This window comes from Lissotriton helveticus, chromosome 3_1 (assembly GCF_964261635.1).
Source record: "Lissotriton helveticus chromosome 3_1, aLisHel1.1, whole genome shotgun sequence".
Taxonomy (NCBI): Eukaryota; Metazoa; Chordata; class Amphibia; order Caudata; family Salamandridae; genus Lissotriton; species Lissotriton helveticus.
The window spans coordinates 1,579,432,072-1,579,445,831 of record NC_136061.1 but is presented as its reverse complement, the minus strand read 5'-3'; positions in this window follow the sequence as shown (position 1 = coordinate 1,579,445,831).

The window sequence follows — 13,760 nt, the reverse complement described above, 5'->3', positions numbered from 1 at the left end:
ACTATTACTGATTTACTGTTTGATAATAATGTTTAATAACATTTTTTATTATATTTTTCCTCAGATTCAACTGCAGATCATTTCAAGAATACAATATTCCTACAAAAATAAGAGAGATGAAGGCTGCAAAACGTCAAAGACAGCAGGAGAAAAAAAAAATGCAGCAGTCCTCTAACAAAAAGATTTCTCAAGCCATGAAGAAAGCACCGGGTAAGAGCTCTAAATATTTCATAAGAAATATTTCTAATAAAAAAAATATTAGTACAGAAAATGTTTCAATCCATAACATGACAAGTAAATCAAATGGAAAGAAAAGGACAAATGAAAATGTTACTGCTAGAGCAAGAGATAAATCTGTGCATGATAGTAGAAGGAAACAACAGTTTACGGAGATTCGTAAACGAATGTTCCGTAACAGGATAATTGGCAATTTGTTAAAAAATATTAAGAAAGGTCAACAGAAATTAGTTTTTTATAGGAGAAAAAAAAAAGTTGAGAAAGTTATTGATCAGGCTTTTGAAATTAAACGTAAGTTATTTATTTTGATAATCAATAGAATTAGGAAGCTAAACAAGGCAATTTTTGATTTCAAAAGAAATAGTAGATGGAAGAGAATAGTTAATCGTAGTAATTTTTGTGAAGTTTTTTCTGGAGAATGGATACATAGTTCAAGCTGTGAGGCATTTTTTAATGAAGAGAGTTATTTCCAGGATAATGATTTGGTGCATGCAGTTGACATCAGTGGTCGTGCTTATGAAGTGAAAGATGGTTGTCCAGTTGAAAAAGAAAAACTTGTGACAACAGAGGCAGAAGAGTTGTTAGGTAATGAGGTTTTAGGAAGACGTGCTAAGGGTCCTGTGTACACCTGGAAGTGTAGTAGTATTTGCAGTGTGCGACAGGATTCCATCAATTTGCTTTGTGATTTTGTACGGACATTTAACAAGAAAAGTTTGAAGCAGAAAATAAGGTTGTTGCAAGAATTAGATCCTTGCAGAGTGAGAGAAGTGACAGGTTTGCATGGTCATTCACTGGCTTGTCTTTCCAGGAGAGTATGCCAGAGTGTTTTTCATCATTTCAGGATGCTAGCAGTGCATCATAACAAAGTGAGGAAGTTAGTTAGACTGTTGTATTATGCTAAGAGTCCAGCAATTATGCTGAAACAATTATGCGCTGCTCTTTTGCATGGTTCTGAAATAGATGTGAAGAATATATGTGAAGAAATTGAGTTTTGTTACTTTGGAAGTAAAGAGGAGAATGTTGAAATTGAGCAAGAAGTAGAGGGTCATTTGGAAGATAGTGTACATGTTTCCAGTACAGATAATTTCCAGAGGGAAATTGCGACGTTTGACATGAAATCAAGTGAGAGGCCTAATTTCACTTGTGTGTGTTGTAGACGCACTTATTATAAGAATCAGACTAAGTTAGTGGATTTATATGCAAAAAGTGAAAGGGAAAATAATAGTGAATGGAAGGATTTTGCAACATACTTGATGGTAGAAAATTGTTTTGATTTGGGATTGGATCAACGTGTGTGTACTTATTGTTGTAACAAATTAAAACAAAACCAGATGCCTGCTAGAGCAGTTCATAATAATCTGGAATTGGTTGAGATTCCTTCTGAATTGAAGGACTTAAATACTTATGAATCTATTTTGATTCAAAGTATCCATCCCTTTCAGGCTATTGTAAGAATGGAGCCAAAGACAGGTAAATTGCCTCCATCAGATTTACAGAGAGGATTAAAGGGAAGAGTTGTTTATTTGCCTCTAGATTTCAAGAAAAACATTAACACAATTGGAGTAGAAAAAGTGGAAGAGGAACCTCTGGTTATCTTAGTTAATGGGGTTCCGACAAAGAATAAGAAAATATGGCAAGATTTAGTAGATGTTAGGAAAGTTAAAAAGGCAACATTGTATTTGAAAAAAAATAATAAATACTATAAGAATGTATATGTTGCAGAAGAGGAAGTAAGTGAGGAAGAGGATAGCGATTTGTGTGCTGGTCAAATTGAGAAAGTAGAACCCTCTACTAGTGAGGAAATATATGAACATTATAGTGTTCATCCTTTGCATTCAAAGGAAGTCATGGGGAATGCTATTGAGTTGTTTCAAATGAAACAAGCCAAAGGGAGTCCCATTAGTGTTTGGGAGGAAAGTTTGGAAGCTCGGTGTTTCCCACAGCTTTTTCCAACAGGTCAGGGAGGAAGATATGATGAGCGACCTCATCAAATTCCTGCTTCTGAATACCGGACTTTGCGATTGTATGCAGGAGATGCTAGGTTTCGACAATGCATTCCTTATTTGTTTCATCTCCTGTTTGAAAGCGATCTGTCTGGACTGTCATATGCAGTGAACCACATCTTGAAAAGTGGTATACACATGCAAAACATCTCGGCAAGTGATTTTATGGATAAAGTGAATGTCCAAGATAGTATTTTGGATTCTCACCTGATTAATCTCATGGCGTGTCAGCGTGGTACTAATGAGTACTGGTACCGTCGTCATGGTGATTTAAAATGTATGCTGAGGAACTTAGGTACTCCCACATGGTTCCTCACTCTGAGTTGTGCCGAGTATGGCTGGGAAGACTTACTTCAATTTCTACGAGAGGCAAATGCTAACGTAGAAAACATCGAATTCAAGACACCCGGAGAACTGTGCTCTTTGGATCCAGTCAATGTATGTAGGTACTTCAATCATAGATTTGAAGCTATGATGTCTTTCATCATGAATAAGAAGAATCCACCTCTTGGAGAGGTGTTGGATTTCTTCTGGAGAAAGGAGTACCAAGCAAGAGGTGCTCCTCATATACATATGTTGCTGTGGATCAAGGATGCACCTAAATTTGGAACGGATCCAGAAGACTCAGTGATGAGTTTCATCCAACAGTATTCTACGTGTGCTGTTCCAAACACAAAGGAGAAGAAAAGCCTAAGAGAAAAAGTTCTGCGTTTCCAAAGCCATCGATGTGGAAAGTACTGCCGTCGTAAATTCCGAAACAAAGACAAGTTCTACACCAAATGTCGTTTCGGCTTTCCACGACCGGTGATTTCTAAAGGAAGAGTAAACAGTTTGATGTCTTCGCTGCGACATAATGTGATGAAGAAATCACCTAAAAACACTTACAATTTGAAGAGGAACGAAGAGTCCAAGTACATCAACGACTACAACCCGGTGATTTTGTCCATGTGGAATGCTAACATGGATATACAGTTTGTGGCTGATAACTGTATGGCTGTGGCTCGGTATGTGATGTCTTACATCACCAAAAAAGAGAAGACAGAATTGAAGGATATGTGGGAGGACATTTCCCATGAAAAGAGCCTCAGCAAGAAGTTGTACAGTTTCAGTCTGAAGATGTTGTCGCATCGAGAAATCGGAGCGTACGAATGTTCTGACCGGTTGTCTTCAGCAAGTCTCTATGCCAAGTCCAGGAGTATCGTTTGGGCGAGTCTTGGTCTTGCTGCAACGCGTAATCGAGTTCTCAAACCTGTGCGGGAAATTGAGTATTTGGCGGAAAAGGAGCCAAACAGTACCGACATTTTGAAGACAAACATGTTGGATACATATTATCCAAATCGAAGCAGTCACCTAGAGAATGTTTGTCTGTATGAGGTTCTGCAAAATTACATGTTCAAGAGGAACATCAAAGAAGATACTGAGAAAGGAGTGTATGCTGTAATAGGAAGTGAGGGATGTCTGGTCAAGCAAAGAAAATGCCACTTGATAAACCATCGAAAATTGAGTGGCGAATCTCCTGAAAAAAAGGAGTTTTTCTATTTAGCACTTTTGCAACTTTTCAAGCCTTGGCGTGCAGAAGAGGAACTGCTTGGAGATTTCCTCTGTTACGAAGACTCTTTCAATGCCGCCAAGGAGACCATAGAATGTCCTGCTTTTCCCAAATTGAGCAGGAAGCAACGATTGCAGCCGAGATTGCCAGAGACAGTTCTCAGGACAGTCAGAGTTCTGCTTCATTGAGTCAGGATCCACTAGGAGGACCTCTTATTGAAAATGAAGCTGCCACTGCTATGAATGAGGTGGAAAGGGCCATGGCACATGCTCAAGAGGATGCGGTTAACTTAGAAGAGTTGGAAAGGCAACTCAACGTTGAGCAGAGGAAAATATATGACGAAGTTACCATGCAAATTGATCATGGATTAAGTCATGATAAGAAAGAGTGCTCATGTACGTCGTTGAAGCCTGTCCGACTGTACGTGAGTGGAGAAGCGGGAACTGGAAAAAGTTTCCTCATTAAAGCAATTTCATGCTATTTGCAGGAAAGGACAGAGTCATCGCTGTCTTGTGTTGTCACTGCTCCAACTGGACTGGCAGCACATAATATTAAAGGGATTACTTTACATCGTTTACTGATGCTGCCAGTGGAGCATGACAACAAATTAGAATATCACAAGCTATCTGGAGATGCTTGTTTTGAAGTTTCAAGAATCTTGAGGAAAATGAAACTTCTTATCATTGACGAAGTAAGTATGGTTTCCAATGTCATGCTTGCCTTTGTGCATTTGAGGATGCAAGAAGTTCTCAAAACAGAGTATGATGTGTTATTTGGTGGCAAACACATCATTGTTTTCGGAGATCTTCTGCAGCTGACACCAGTGAAAGGGCAACCTGTGTTCAAAATGCTCACGCATGAAGATACCAGGAAGTGCCTAGGCAGCATTGGCAACGTCAATATATGGTTAAACTTCAATTATGCTGAACTGCATGAAAATATGCGTCAGGCAAAGGATGAAGTTTACAAGACTATTCTACAAGATGTTAGAATTGGAAAAGTGACCGAGCATGGGAAAGAAGCTTTACATGCACGATTACTGTCAAATTTATATCCAGAACAAGATGTTGTGCCTGAGAATATTTTTCAGAAAATTACTGATAAGAAATCTGGAATATGTTTGATGCCAACTCTTGCAGAATGTGCCAAATTTAACAACAAAATGTTGCATTTAGAAAAGCAAGAGATTGTGAAAGTGGAAGCTATTGATAGAGTAGAGCATATGGGATCAACAATTATTTTGTCTGAGAATCTGAAAACAAAATTGGATTCATTAGAGAAGAGTATATCTAAAACTGCAGGTTTTGAAAAGACTCTGAATGTGTGCTTGAACTGCCGTATAATTTTAAGAAGGAATTTACATGTTGAAAGAGGTCTGGTAAATGGATCAATGGGTAATGTTGTTGATTTTGTGAAATACAGAAATAGAGATGGAATTGAATTTTTAAAAATTAAATTTGATGGCATTGAGGAAGTACAGCTAATTGCTCGTTGTTCTGCTAGATTTTTGCTTGTAAAAGACTTATATGTTCGCCGTAAGCAGTTCCCTGTTTGCTTGGCATATGCGGTGACAATTCATAAATCGCAAGGTTTAAGTGTAGACACTGCATTGGTGAATATTGGCAGTTCTGTGTTCAAGGAGGGTATGGCATATGTGGCATTGTCACGAGTTAGAACTTTATCGGGATTGTACTTGATTGAGTGTGATGTCAGAAACATTTGTGCAGATCTAGATTGTGTTAAGGAATACAATAGGTTAAGAAGAGAGTATGCGCCACATTTGCCTCAGTTTCCTTTGTTTGAGAAACGTCTGGTAGGCCGGAAACGAAGAAATGAGAACAATACTGGGGAGGTTGTAGCAAAAAGACAAAAAGTGAATGAACCTAAAATTACAAGCAGAAACAAAGAGGATTCTGTTGAAGATGTTGTTGGTTTTCAGTTTGAAAACAGTTCTGGTGTCAACTGCTATGCTAATGTAGTAATTAATGTTTTGTTTTCTCTAAAAAATGTAAAAGAAGAGATTGTGGTCAATTCTGATCAAAGATTTTGCAGTTTGTTAAATTCTGTGTTAGAGAAATGTACCACTGATAGAAGAAACATAGAAAGTGTGTCTGAAATTAGAAATCTGTTAGATAGATGTTCAGGCCAAACACAATTCTCTCAAAATATTCAGCAAGATTGTCAGGAGTTTTTAATGTATATGCTTGATGTATTACATGCTGAAGGTGTAGATGTAGATCAGCTGTTTGGGCTTTCTTATCAATGGCAGCATGACTGCGAGAACTGTATGGTATCAAGTACTACTAGTGTAGACTCAGAAAGATTTATATATTTAACTTTGCCAGACAGTAAATCAGTCTCCTTTAATAAGCTAGTGAAAGCTGCTAATCACAACATGGAGTGTAGCCAATGTAAATCTGAAATGATGTCCACATTATTTATACGAACATATGGCCAGTACGTCATTTTAATGTTCCAACGATGTAGGCCTGATGGAACAAAATTGACAACTTTAATAAAAAATTTTGTAGCTTCGCAGTTGTCAATATCAGGAAGGACTTTTGTAACTACAGCAATTATATATCATGACGGCCCTTCAATATCATCAGGACATTACACAGCTTATTTAAAGTCTAGAAATGGCTGGTCATTCTGCAATGATTCTGTTTTAATTTTCAAAAAAAAATTGCCGTATGACCTTAAAAACTCTTACCTGGTGTTTTTAAAACCAAAATTTTAGGAAAATAATCTCGGGATATGATCTGTGGAATTTCAAGAAGTTCTAATGGCTCCTACACAATTTGGCCTTGAGGATAAGTGTAGTTCAGAGACATAACTTCTAATCATAGGATTGGACATCATGGAGATGTATGTGCACTTTAAATGAGTTCAGAAAAACTGTTTCTTTTCATAAGCTAATTGAAGCAGCCAATCAAAACATGGAGTAGAGGGAATGTAAGTCTGCAATGCTGTCTACTGTTTTACATTGCTTTGTGATTAAAAGTGATGTAGAGAATTAAATAATTGTAGTACTCATAGAGGTAGTGTAAGTCTGCTTCATATTAAGCAGTATCAGTGTCATAGGAAATGTAGAACATGACTGAGCAAGAAGGGGAACATATTACTATTCCAGGATTGTGAAAATGATCTTCAACATTTTAATTCTGAAAGTTGCGGAAATGCCAAATGATGGGATTGGCTTACAAGAAATCCAAGAGTTATAAATATCTCTGACTAGATTTGGCCTTGTGGAAAATAGTGGTAGAGAGCAAGAAGTCATTTATTGCATGTAACGTGTTTTTAAAAACGATGGAGGTTTTCTTTCAGAAAGTGGCGGGCTGAAAGTAATAACAGCACAAAAGAGTGTAAGCTGTTCATAGGACATCCTTGGACGTCATGGAAAGTAAGTTAACTTTAAGGAGTTCTGAATTTTAATTTCTGATGTTGTATGGGTTTTTTAAACACAATCATTTTGATTGTGGTTTTTTTTCCCCGCTGTTACATGATGAATACCTTCAAGTCACTGTTTTTAGTGAATTTTGATACATTCTGAGAACAGCAAAAATAAACCATTTAACATGTATAATTAATTCTGTACTGTTTGCATTTATGATGTATATGTAGAACTGTGTAGGAGGCATGGAGAAGGTGAGTTTTCTGTAAGTGTTAAATTTATTGTATGCAGTGCTGCACTTCTACGTATTCTTTCATATGCTGGACTACATCTGCACAATGAGATACCTAAGCAAAGGAAACACAAGTGATGTGATTGTGAAATGAGCAAAATAAATTGCACATATTTCAATTACATCACCTGTGTTTCCTATCATTACGAATCACATTGTGCAGATCAAGTTTAGGTCTGTCCAGGGAAACATAGGAGGTTTCTACTTTGTTGAAGAGTGCAGTGGACATGACTCACTTCATTAGTAGACTTTCACAGATATTATCTCCTCTGTACACTTCAACAAGTGTAAATCTCATCTTGAACTCTGAGTAGGCCTCACCTCAAACAAATCTCTGGATAGGAGACATGTTATTGGCATACTGAAGCGACACTTTTCTGAAACAAGAGCAATGCAAAAGATGCACCATGTTTTAAGATAGGCCTCACTTCATCTGCATCAAGATACTGTTAGTTTAAAATGTATATCTTTATGATTGTGTAGAGGACCTGGAGAAGCAGAAGCTTCTGTCAGTGTCAAAGTTGTTGAAAAACTATTTGTCCTTCAATATTTTCCCTTGTCTTTTGTAATTTTTAAATACATATTTTAATTTTTTTCAAATGTTGGTTCTCTCTTTCACAGATTGAAAGTATAGAAATAAAATGTGATTAATTTAACGGCAATTACAAGGTAAATAGTTGTACTCTTTTCATTACATTTCTATCACATTCACCTACTATTAGATCCACTGCTTCACTTCTTTAATCCTCAGTTTCCTGCCTTTGCTACTTTCCTCATTCCTTTCTCTATTACCTATTTACTCAACTCCTTCCACTCTTTTTCTCAGTCCCTCTGTTCTCATAGTTCCTCAGTCTTGTTCACTCACTCCATCTCTATTACTCTTAGTGTCTGTGAATTACTTTCCCAACTTTTTTTTTTTTGGACCGCTTCCCGGGAAGTTGCCCGGTTCGCAAACCAGCAGCGTTATGGCAGTCCACCATTTTGTGTTTCGGTCGAATCAAGATACAAGATGGAGGGCAAATAATGTTCAGAATGGGTAGAAGGGGGCACGGTAGATGTATCTTGACCCCCTTGGTTTTCTGAGGGTGGCTGAGGAGGACCATAGTTCTTCACTCTTGTTCACTCTCTCTGTTTCTATTAATGTCACTGTTTATGACTGATCAAAAAATGTTTTTTAAAAAAGAACAGTAACTATAAGGGAAGGAAATAGACAGTTATGTTAAAAGAAAGACAGCTATAGGGAGTAAACTAAGGATACTGTTACCTACAATCCACTGCTGTTGATGTTACTGACCATGTCATGAATGATGTAATATGTGACATCATCAGCAGTGGATTATAGGTAACAGTATCCTTAGTTTACTCCCTAGAGCTGTCTTTCTTTTAACATAACTGTCTGTTTGCTTACCTTATACTTACTGTTCTTTTTTTTAAAAAATATTTTTTTTGGTTAGCTTCCGGTACGCGTACCGGGTAGCGCTCCGGGAGCGAACTAAGAGAAATAGAGGTTGGCAGAGTTCCAAATATTCTACCAATTTTTTTATAATGGGGAGTTAGTTCTGAAAAGAACTTTTTTTTTAATGTTTTTGTTGTTTTATATTTTTTTTAGTATTTTTTGAACATTTTTTTACTTTTTTTGTATTTTCTGAACGTTTTTAAAATTTTTTTGTTTTTTTTGGGGGGGGGGGAAACAAAAACGATCCATTATAAAGGGCTCAACAGGAGCAAAAAAAAAAAAAGAATTTATTTTTTGGTGCGTTTCGTACAAACATTAATATGATTTTGAATTGCTCGCAAAATCAAAGTGATGCTACTTTCTCTGTAGCAGATGAAAGTGCCACATTCCACGCACACTTGCTTTACGTGCCCAAACAACATTTGGATGTTTGCGATCATCTCCCTCGCCTCTGGTCCCGACACCTCTGGAACCACCGATCTTCTTGCCATTGGGAGGGGATTTTGTTGTTCGTCACGTAGCTGGGCAGCACTATAATTATTTGGGTGCCACCTACTCATATGCCGATGCATAGTATGATTGCCAAAACTGTATTTTTTATCAGTGCCCCTTGACAATCTATCACCGCATATGCGGCAAAACACGTAACGTGCATTCACTTTCTTTTGCCCCTCAGGAATTCTGTAGAATTGCCAGATGTAATTTTCCTTACGATTGTACCTCCTGGGCTCCTCTGGCAAAAACTCATGCTCTTCCTCCTCTTCCTCCTCTTCCTGTTCTTCCTCTTCTTGCAAAATTACTTCTGCAGGTGGTCCTCTCTTTCTTGGATTTGGTGGAGGTGGTGGGCTAGCACCAGCTGAAGCTACTAATGAAGCCATCTCAAAGTATCAATAAAGGGTCTTTCTCTCACCAAGATGAAAGTCAGAGTGATGAAAGAAGGAGGGGTTTTCATCATTTGGGAAAAACAAAAGTTCTAAACCAATGAAAAGTGTCCATTTTAGATCACATGACCTTGTATTACATCATTAGGAAACCAAAAGTGAAATGAACCAATGAAAAGTGTTATTACCGAGTCACATGACCTGCTATGTTTACGTTACGCGGTCGGCGCCGCGCCGCGGATCGCTTCCGGTTCGCGTACCGCTGCGCTTCCGGGTACGCGAACGTAGCACGTAATATGACGTATTACGCGAGAACGCGAAACGTCATGCTGACGCGAAGCGTCGCGATGTTGTTTTGTAACGCGAGAGGTGCGCAAAAGGAACGTTTACCAGTTCGCGTACCGGGTCGCGCCTCCGGATTGAGCTAACGGGAAGCTAACCGGTACGCGTACTGGGAGCGAAACAAAAAAAAATAAAAAAAAATTTGTATAAAAAACATGTAAAAAATATTTTTCTTTTTAAAGAATAATACATTGTAAAGGTTTTGATATTAGCTATTAAAAAACCATTGAAATTCACTGAAAAAACCATAGGTTATAAACCATATATAGTTAGGAATTAGCATTTGAAAAACCTTGAAAATTCACTGAAAAAACCATAGGTTATAGACCATATATAGTTAGGAATTAGCATTTAAAAAACCTTATTTTACTCACACAAAACCAATGAAATTCCATATATAGTTAGTTGTACTAACTATATATCACGCACCCGCAATCCACTGCTGATGATGTCACATATTACATCATTCATGACATGGTCAGTGACATCACTGATGACATCACTGATGACATCTCAAATGACATCACTGATGACATCACTGATGACATCTCAAATGACATCACTGATGACATCACTGATGACATCTCAAATGACATCACTGATGACATCACTGATGACATCTCAAATGACATCACTGATGACATCTCATTTGACATTACTGATCACATCACTGATGACATCACTCATGTGATAATACGATGAACCTCTTCAGACTCTAATATAACCTTAGATACACTCAGTGTAAACAGACACTCACAGACTGTCACTCATTCATGGAGTTACTTACACACCTAGTCAGTCATGCAAAGAATCAATCACACCTCCATTTTCACAACTATACAGTTATACACATCTTACTTATTCAAACATATACTAAAACATATTTACTCACTTATACAATCCTGGATACAAGAGCACAATGATCCATACAGCCACTCACACATTCACTGGCTCTTATGCACAGTTATTTATATATGTCAACTCTCACATGTACTGTATTTTACATATGTACTTACTTTGACATGTAGCACTGAGATATCCATTCACTCACCAATACAGTCATGCACACAGTCAACCGCCCATACAGTTGTTTCCACATGCACTTTTGAACCCATACATCTATGCACAGAGTCATACACCTCCCAGCCACCCACACACACACTCAGTCTCCCATACAAATGCTTGGGCAACCAATCAATAACCCATATAGTTACTCATATAGCTACTGATCAACACATGCAGCAGTTTACAGAACAACAGACATAATGATGCACAAATTAAGACAGTTTAGTCACTAACCCATGCACTCAGTGAGACACATTTAACCACTCACTCATACAGTCAGTCATGCACCTACTAAATCCTTCATCCAGACACTTATACATCCACTCATTCTTAAATATGTAAGACATATTTTAACTTTACAGAAAAATACAGTCACTGTATGATGTCATCAATGATGTCATCAGTGATGTCATTTGAGATGTCATCAGTGATGTCATCAGTGATGTCATTTGAGATGTCATCAGTGATGTCATCAGTGATGTCACTGACCATGTCATGAATGATGTAATATGTGACATCATCAGCAGTGGATTGCGGGTGCGTGATATATAGTTAGTACAACTAACTATATATGGAATTTCATTGGTTTTGTGTGAGTAAAATAAGGTTTTTTAAATGCTAATTCCTAACTATATTTGGTCTATAACCTATGGTTTTTTCAGTGAATATATATATATATATATATATATATATATATATATATTATACATATATGTGTATATATATATATATTACCTACTGGCGGTCGCCAGTAGGTATATATAGTTAGGATTTTTTTCCTATGGGATTTTTGAAAATTCTATGTTGAATAACTTTGGCGTTTGAGGACGGAATTGGCTGAAATTTTCTGGAAAATGGAACATTTTGTTTCTGAGCAGCCCCATAAAATTTGGGGGGGTTTCGTCAAGCGGGGGCCGAGAAAAAAGGGGGGTCCCAAAACGTGTTTTTAACATTGAGTTTTCCATAGGGCGGTTGGACTCACTTTTAGCTCGAACGGCTGAATGGATTTCCACGAAACTTGGCAAAATTGTAGGGACTGGTAGCCCGATGTGCCTTTGCTATGTCTCAAGATATATGCTCCAGTGGTTTTTACGAAAATTAACTTTGAAAAATATATATTGGGCTACATTGGGCTATATATATGTTGGAGCCCAAATGTAGCCCAATGTAGCCCAATGAAGCCCAATGAAGCCCAATGTAGCCCAAAGATGGCTGCCAGAGACAAAAAAAACCAAATGTAGCCCAAATATCAGCCAGATGTAGCCCAACTATAGCCCAGTGACAGAATGTCCCAGAGTGTTTTAAAGAACAACTAGAACGCTAACAGTCTTACTTATGACAAAAGTATGGCACACCTGAAGTCATCTTGATTGGAATAAAGTGGTAACACTTAATACATTTAATTTGAAAAGGAACAAAGTAAGGGGTTTCATTTTGCCATAGAAATGTTATATATATATATATATATATATATATATATATATATTACCTACTGGCGGTCGCCAGTAGGTATATATAGTTAGGATTTTTTCTCTATGGGTTTTTTGAAAATTCTATGTCTAATAACTTTGGCGTTTGTGGACGGAATTGGCTGAAATTTTCAGGAAAATGGCACATTTTGTTTCTGAGCAGCCCCTGAAAATTTCGGGGGGGTTCGTCAAGGGGGGGCCAAGAAAAAGGGGGGTCCCAAAACGTGTTTTTAACATTGAGTTTTCCATAGGGCGGTTGGCCTCACTTTTAGCCCGAACGGCTGAATGGATTTGCACGAAACTTGGCAAAATTGTAGGGACTGGTAGCCCGATGTGCCTTTTGTAGGTCTCAATATATGTGCTCCAGTGGATTTTGAGAAATTAACGTTTAAAAAAAGATATATATCTGTAACAGCGGACCGGGCAGCGCTCTGGTTCGCGGACTTTTCGCGCAACGGAGCTTTGTGAAGCGAAGCTGATTGGTTCTCCGGCGTCTGTCAACATTCCAAACAGTCCGTAGCGGCCGCCATCTTGTCTCTCGGTAGGATCGAGAGACAAGAGGAGGTCAAAACAAAGGGGGAAATAACTATAAGGGGGCATAGTAGATCCTCGCTGACCCCCTAGGTTTGATGTGGAGGTTTTAAAAGGGCCCCGCGGGGCAAAAAAAAATAATAATAATAATAATCGAATGGCTGAATGGATTTGCACGAAACTTGGCAAAATATTAGGGACTGGTAGCCCGATGTGCCTTTGCTAGGTCTCAATATATGTGCTCCAGTGGATTTTGAGAAATTAACGTTCAAAAAAAGATATATATCTGTAACAGCGCTCCGCTTCGCGTAACGGAGGTTTGCGAAGCTGATTGGTCATTCTGTCACTGGGCTTTAGTTGGGCTACATCTGGCTGATATTTGGGCTACATTTGTTTTTTTGTGTGTCTGGCGGCCATCTTTGGGCTACATTGGGCTACATTGGGCTTCATTGGGCTACATTCGGCTAATTAGCAAATAGCTCATCGCAAACTAGGAATGGTAAAGAATCGCTATTTATTCCTTAAAGTTCGCTATTTAGGA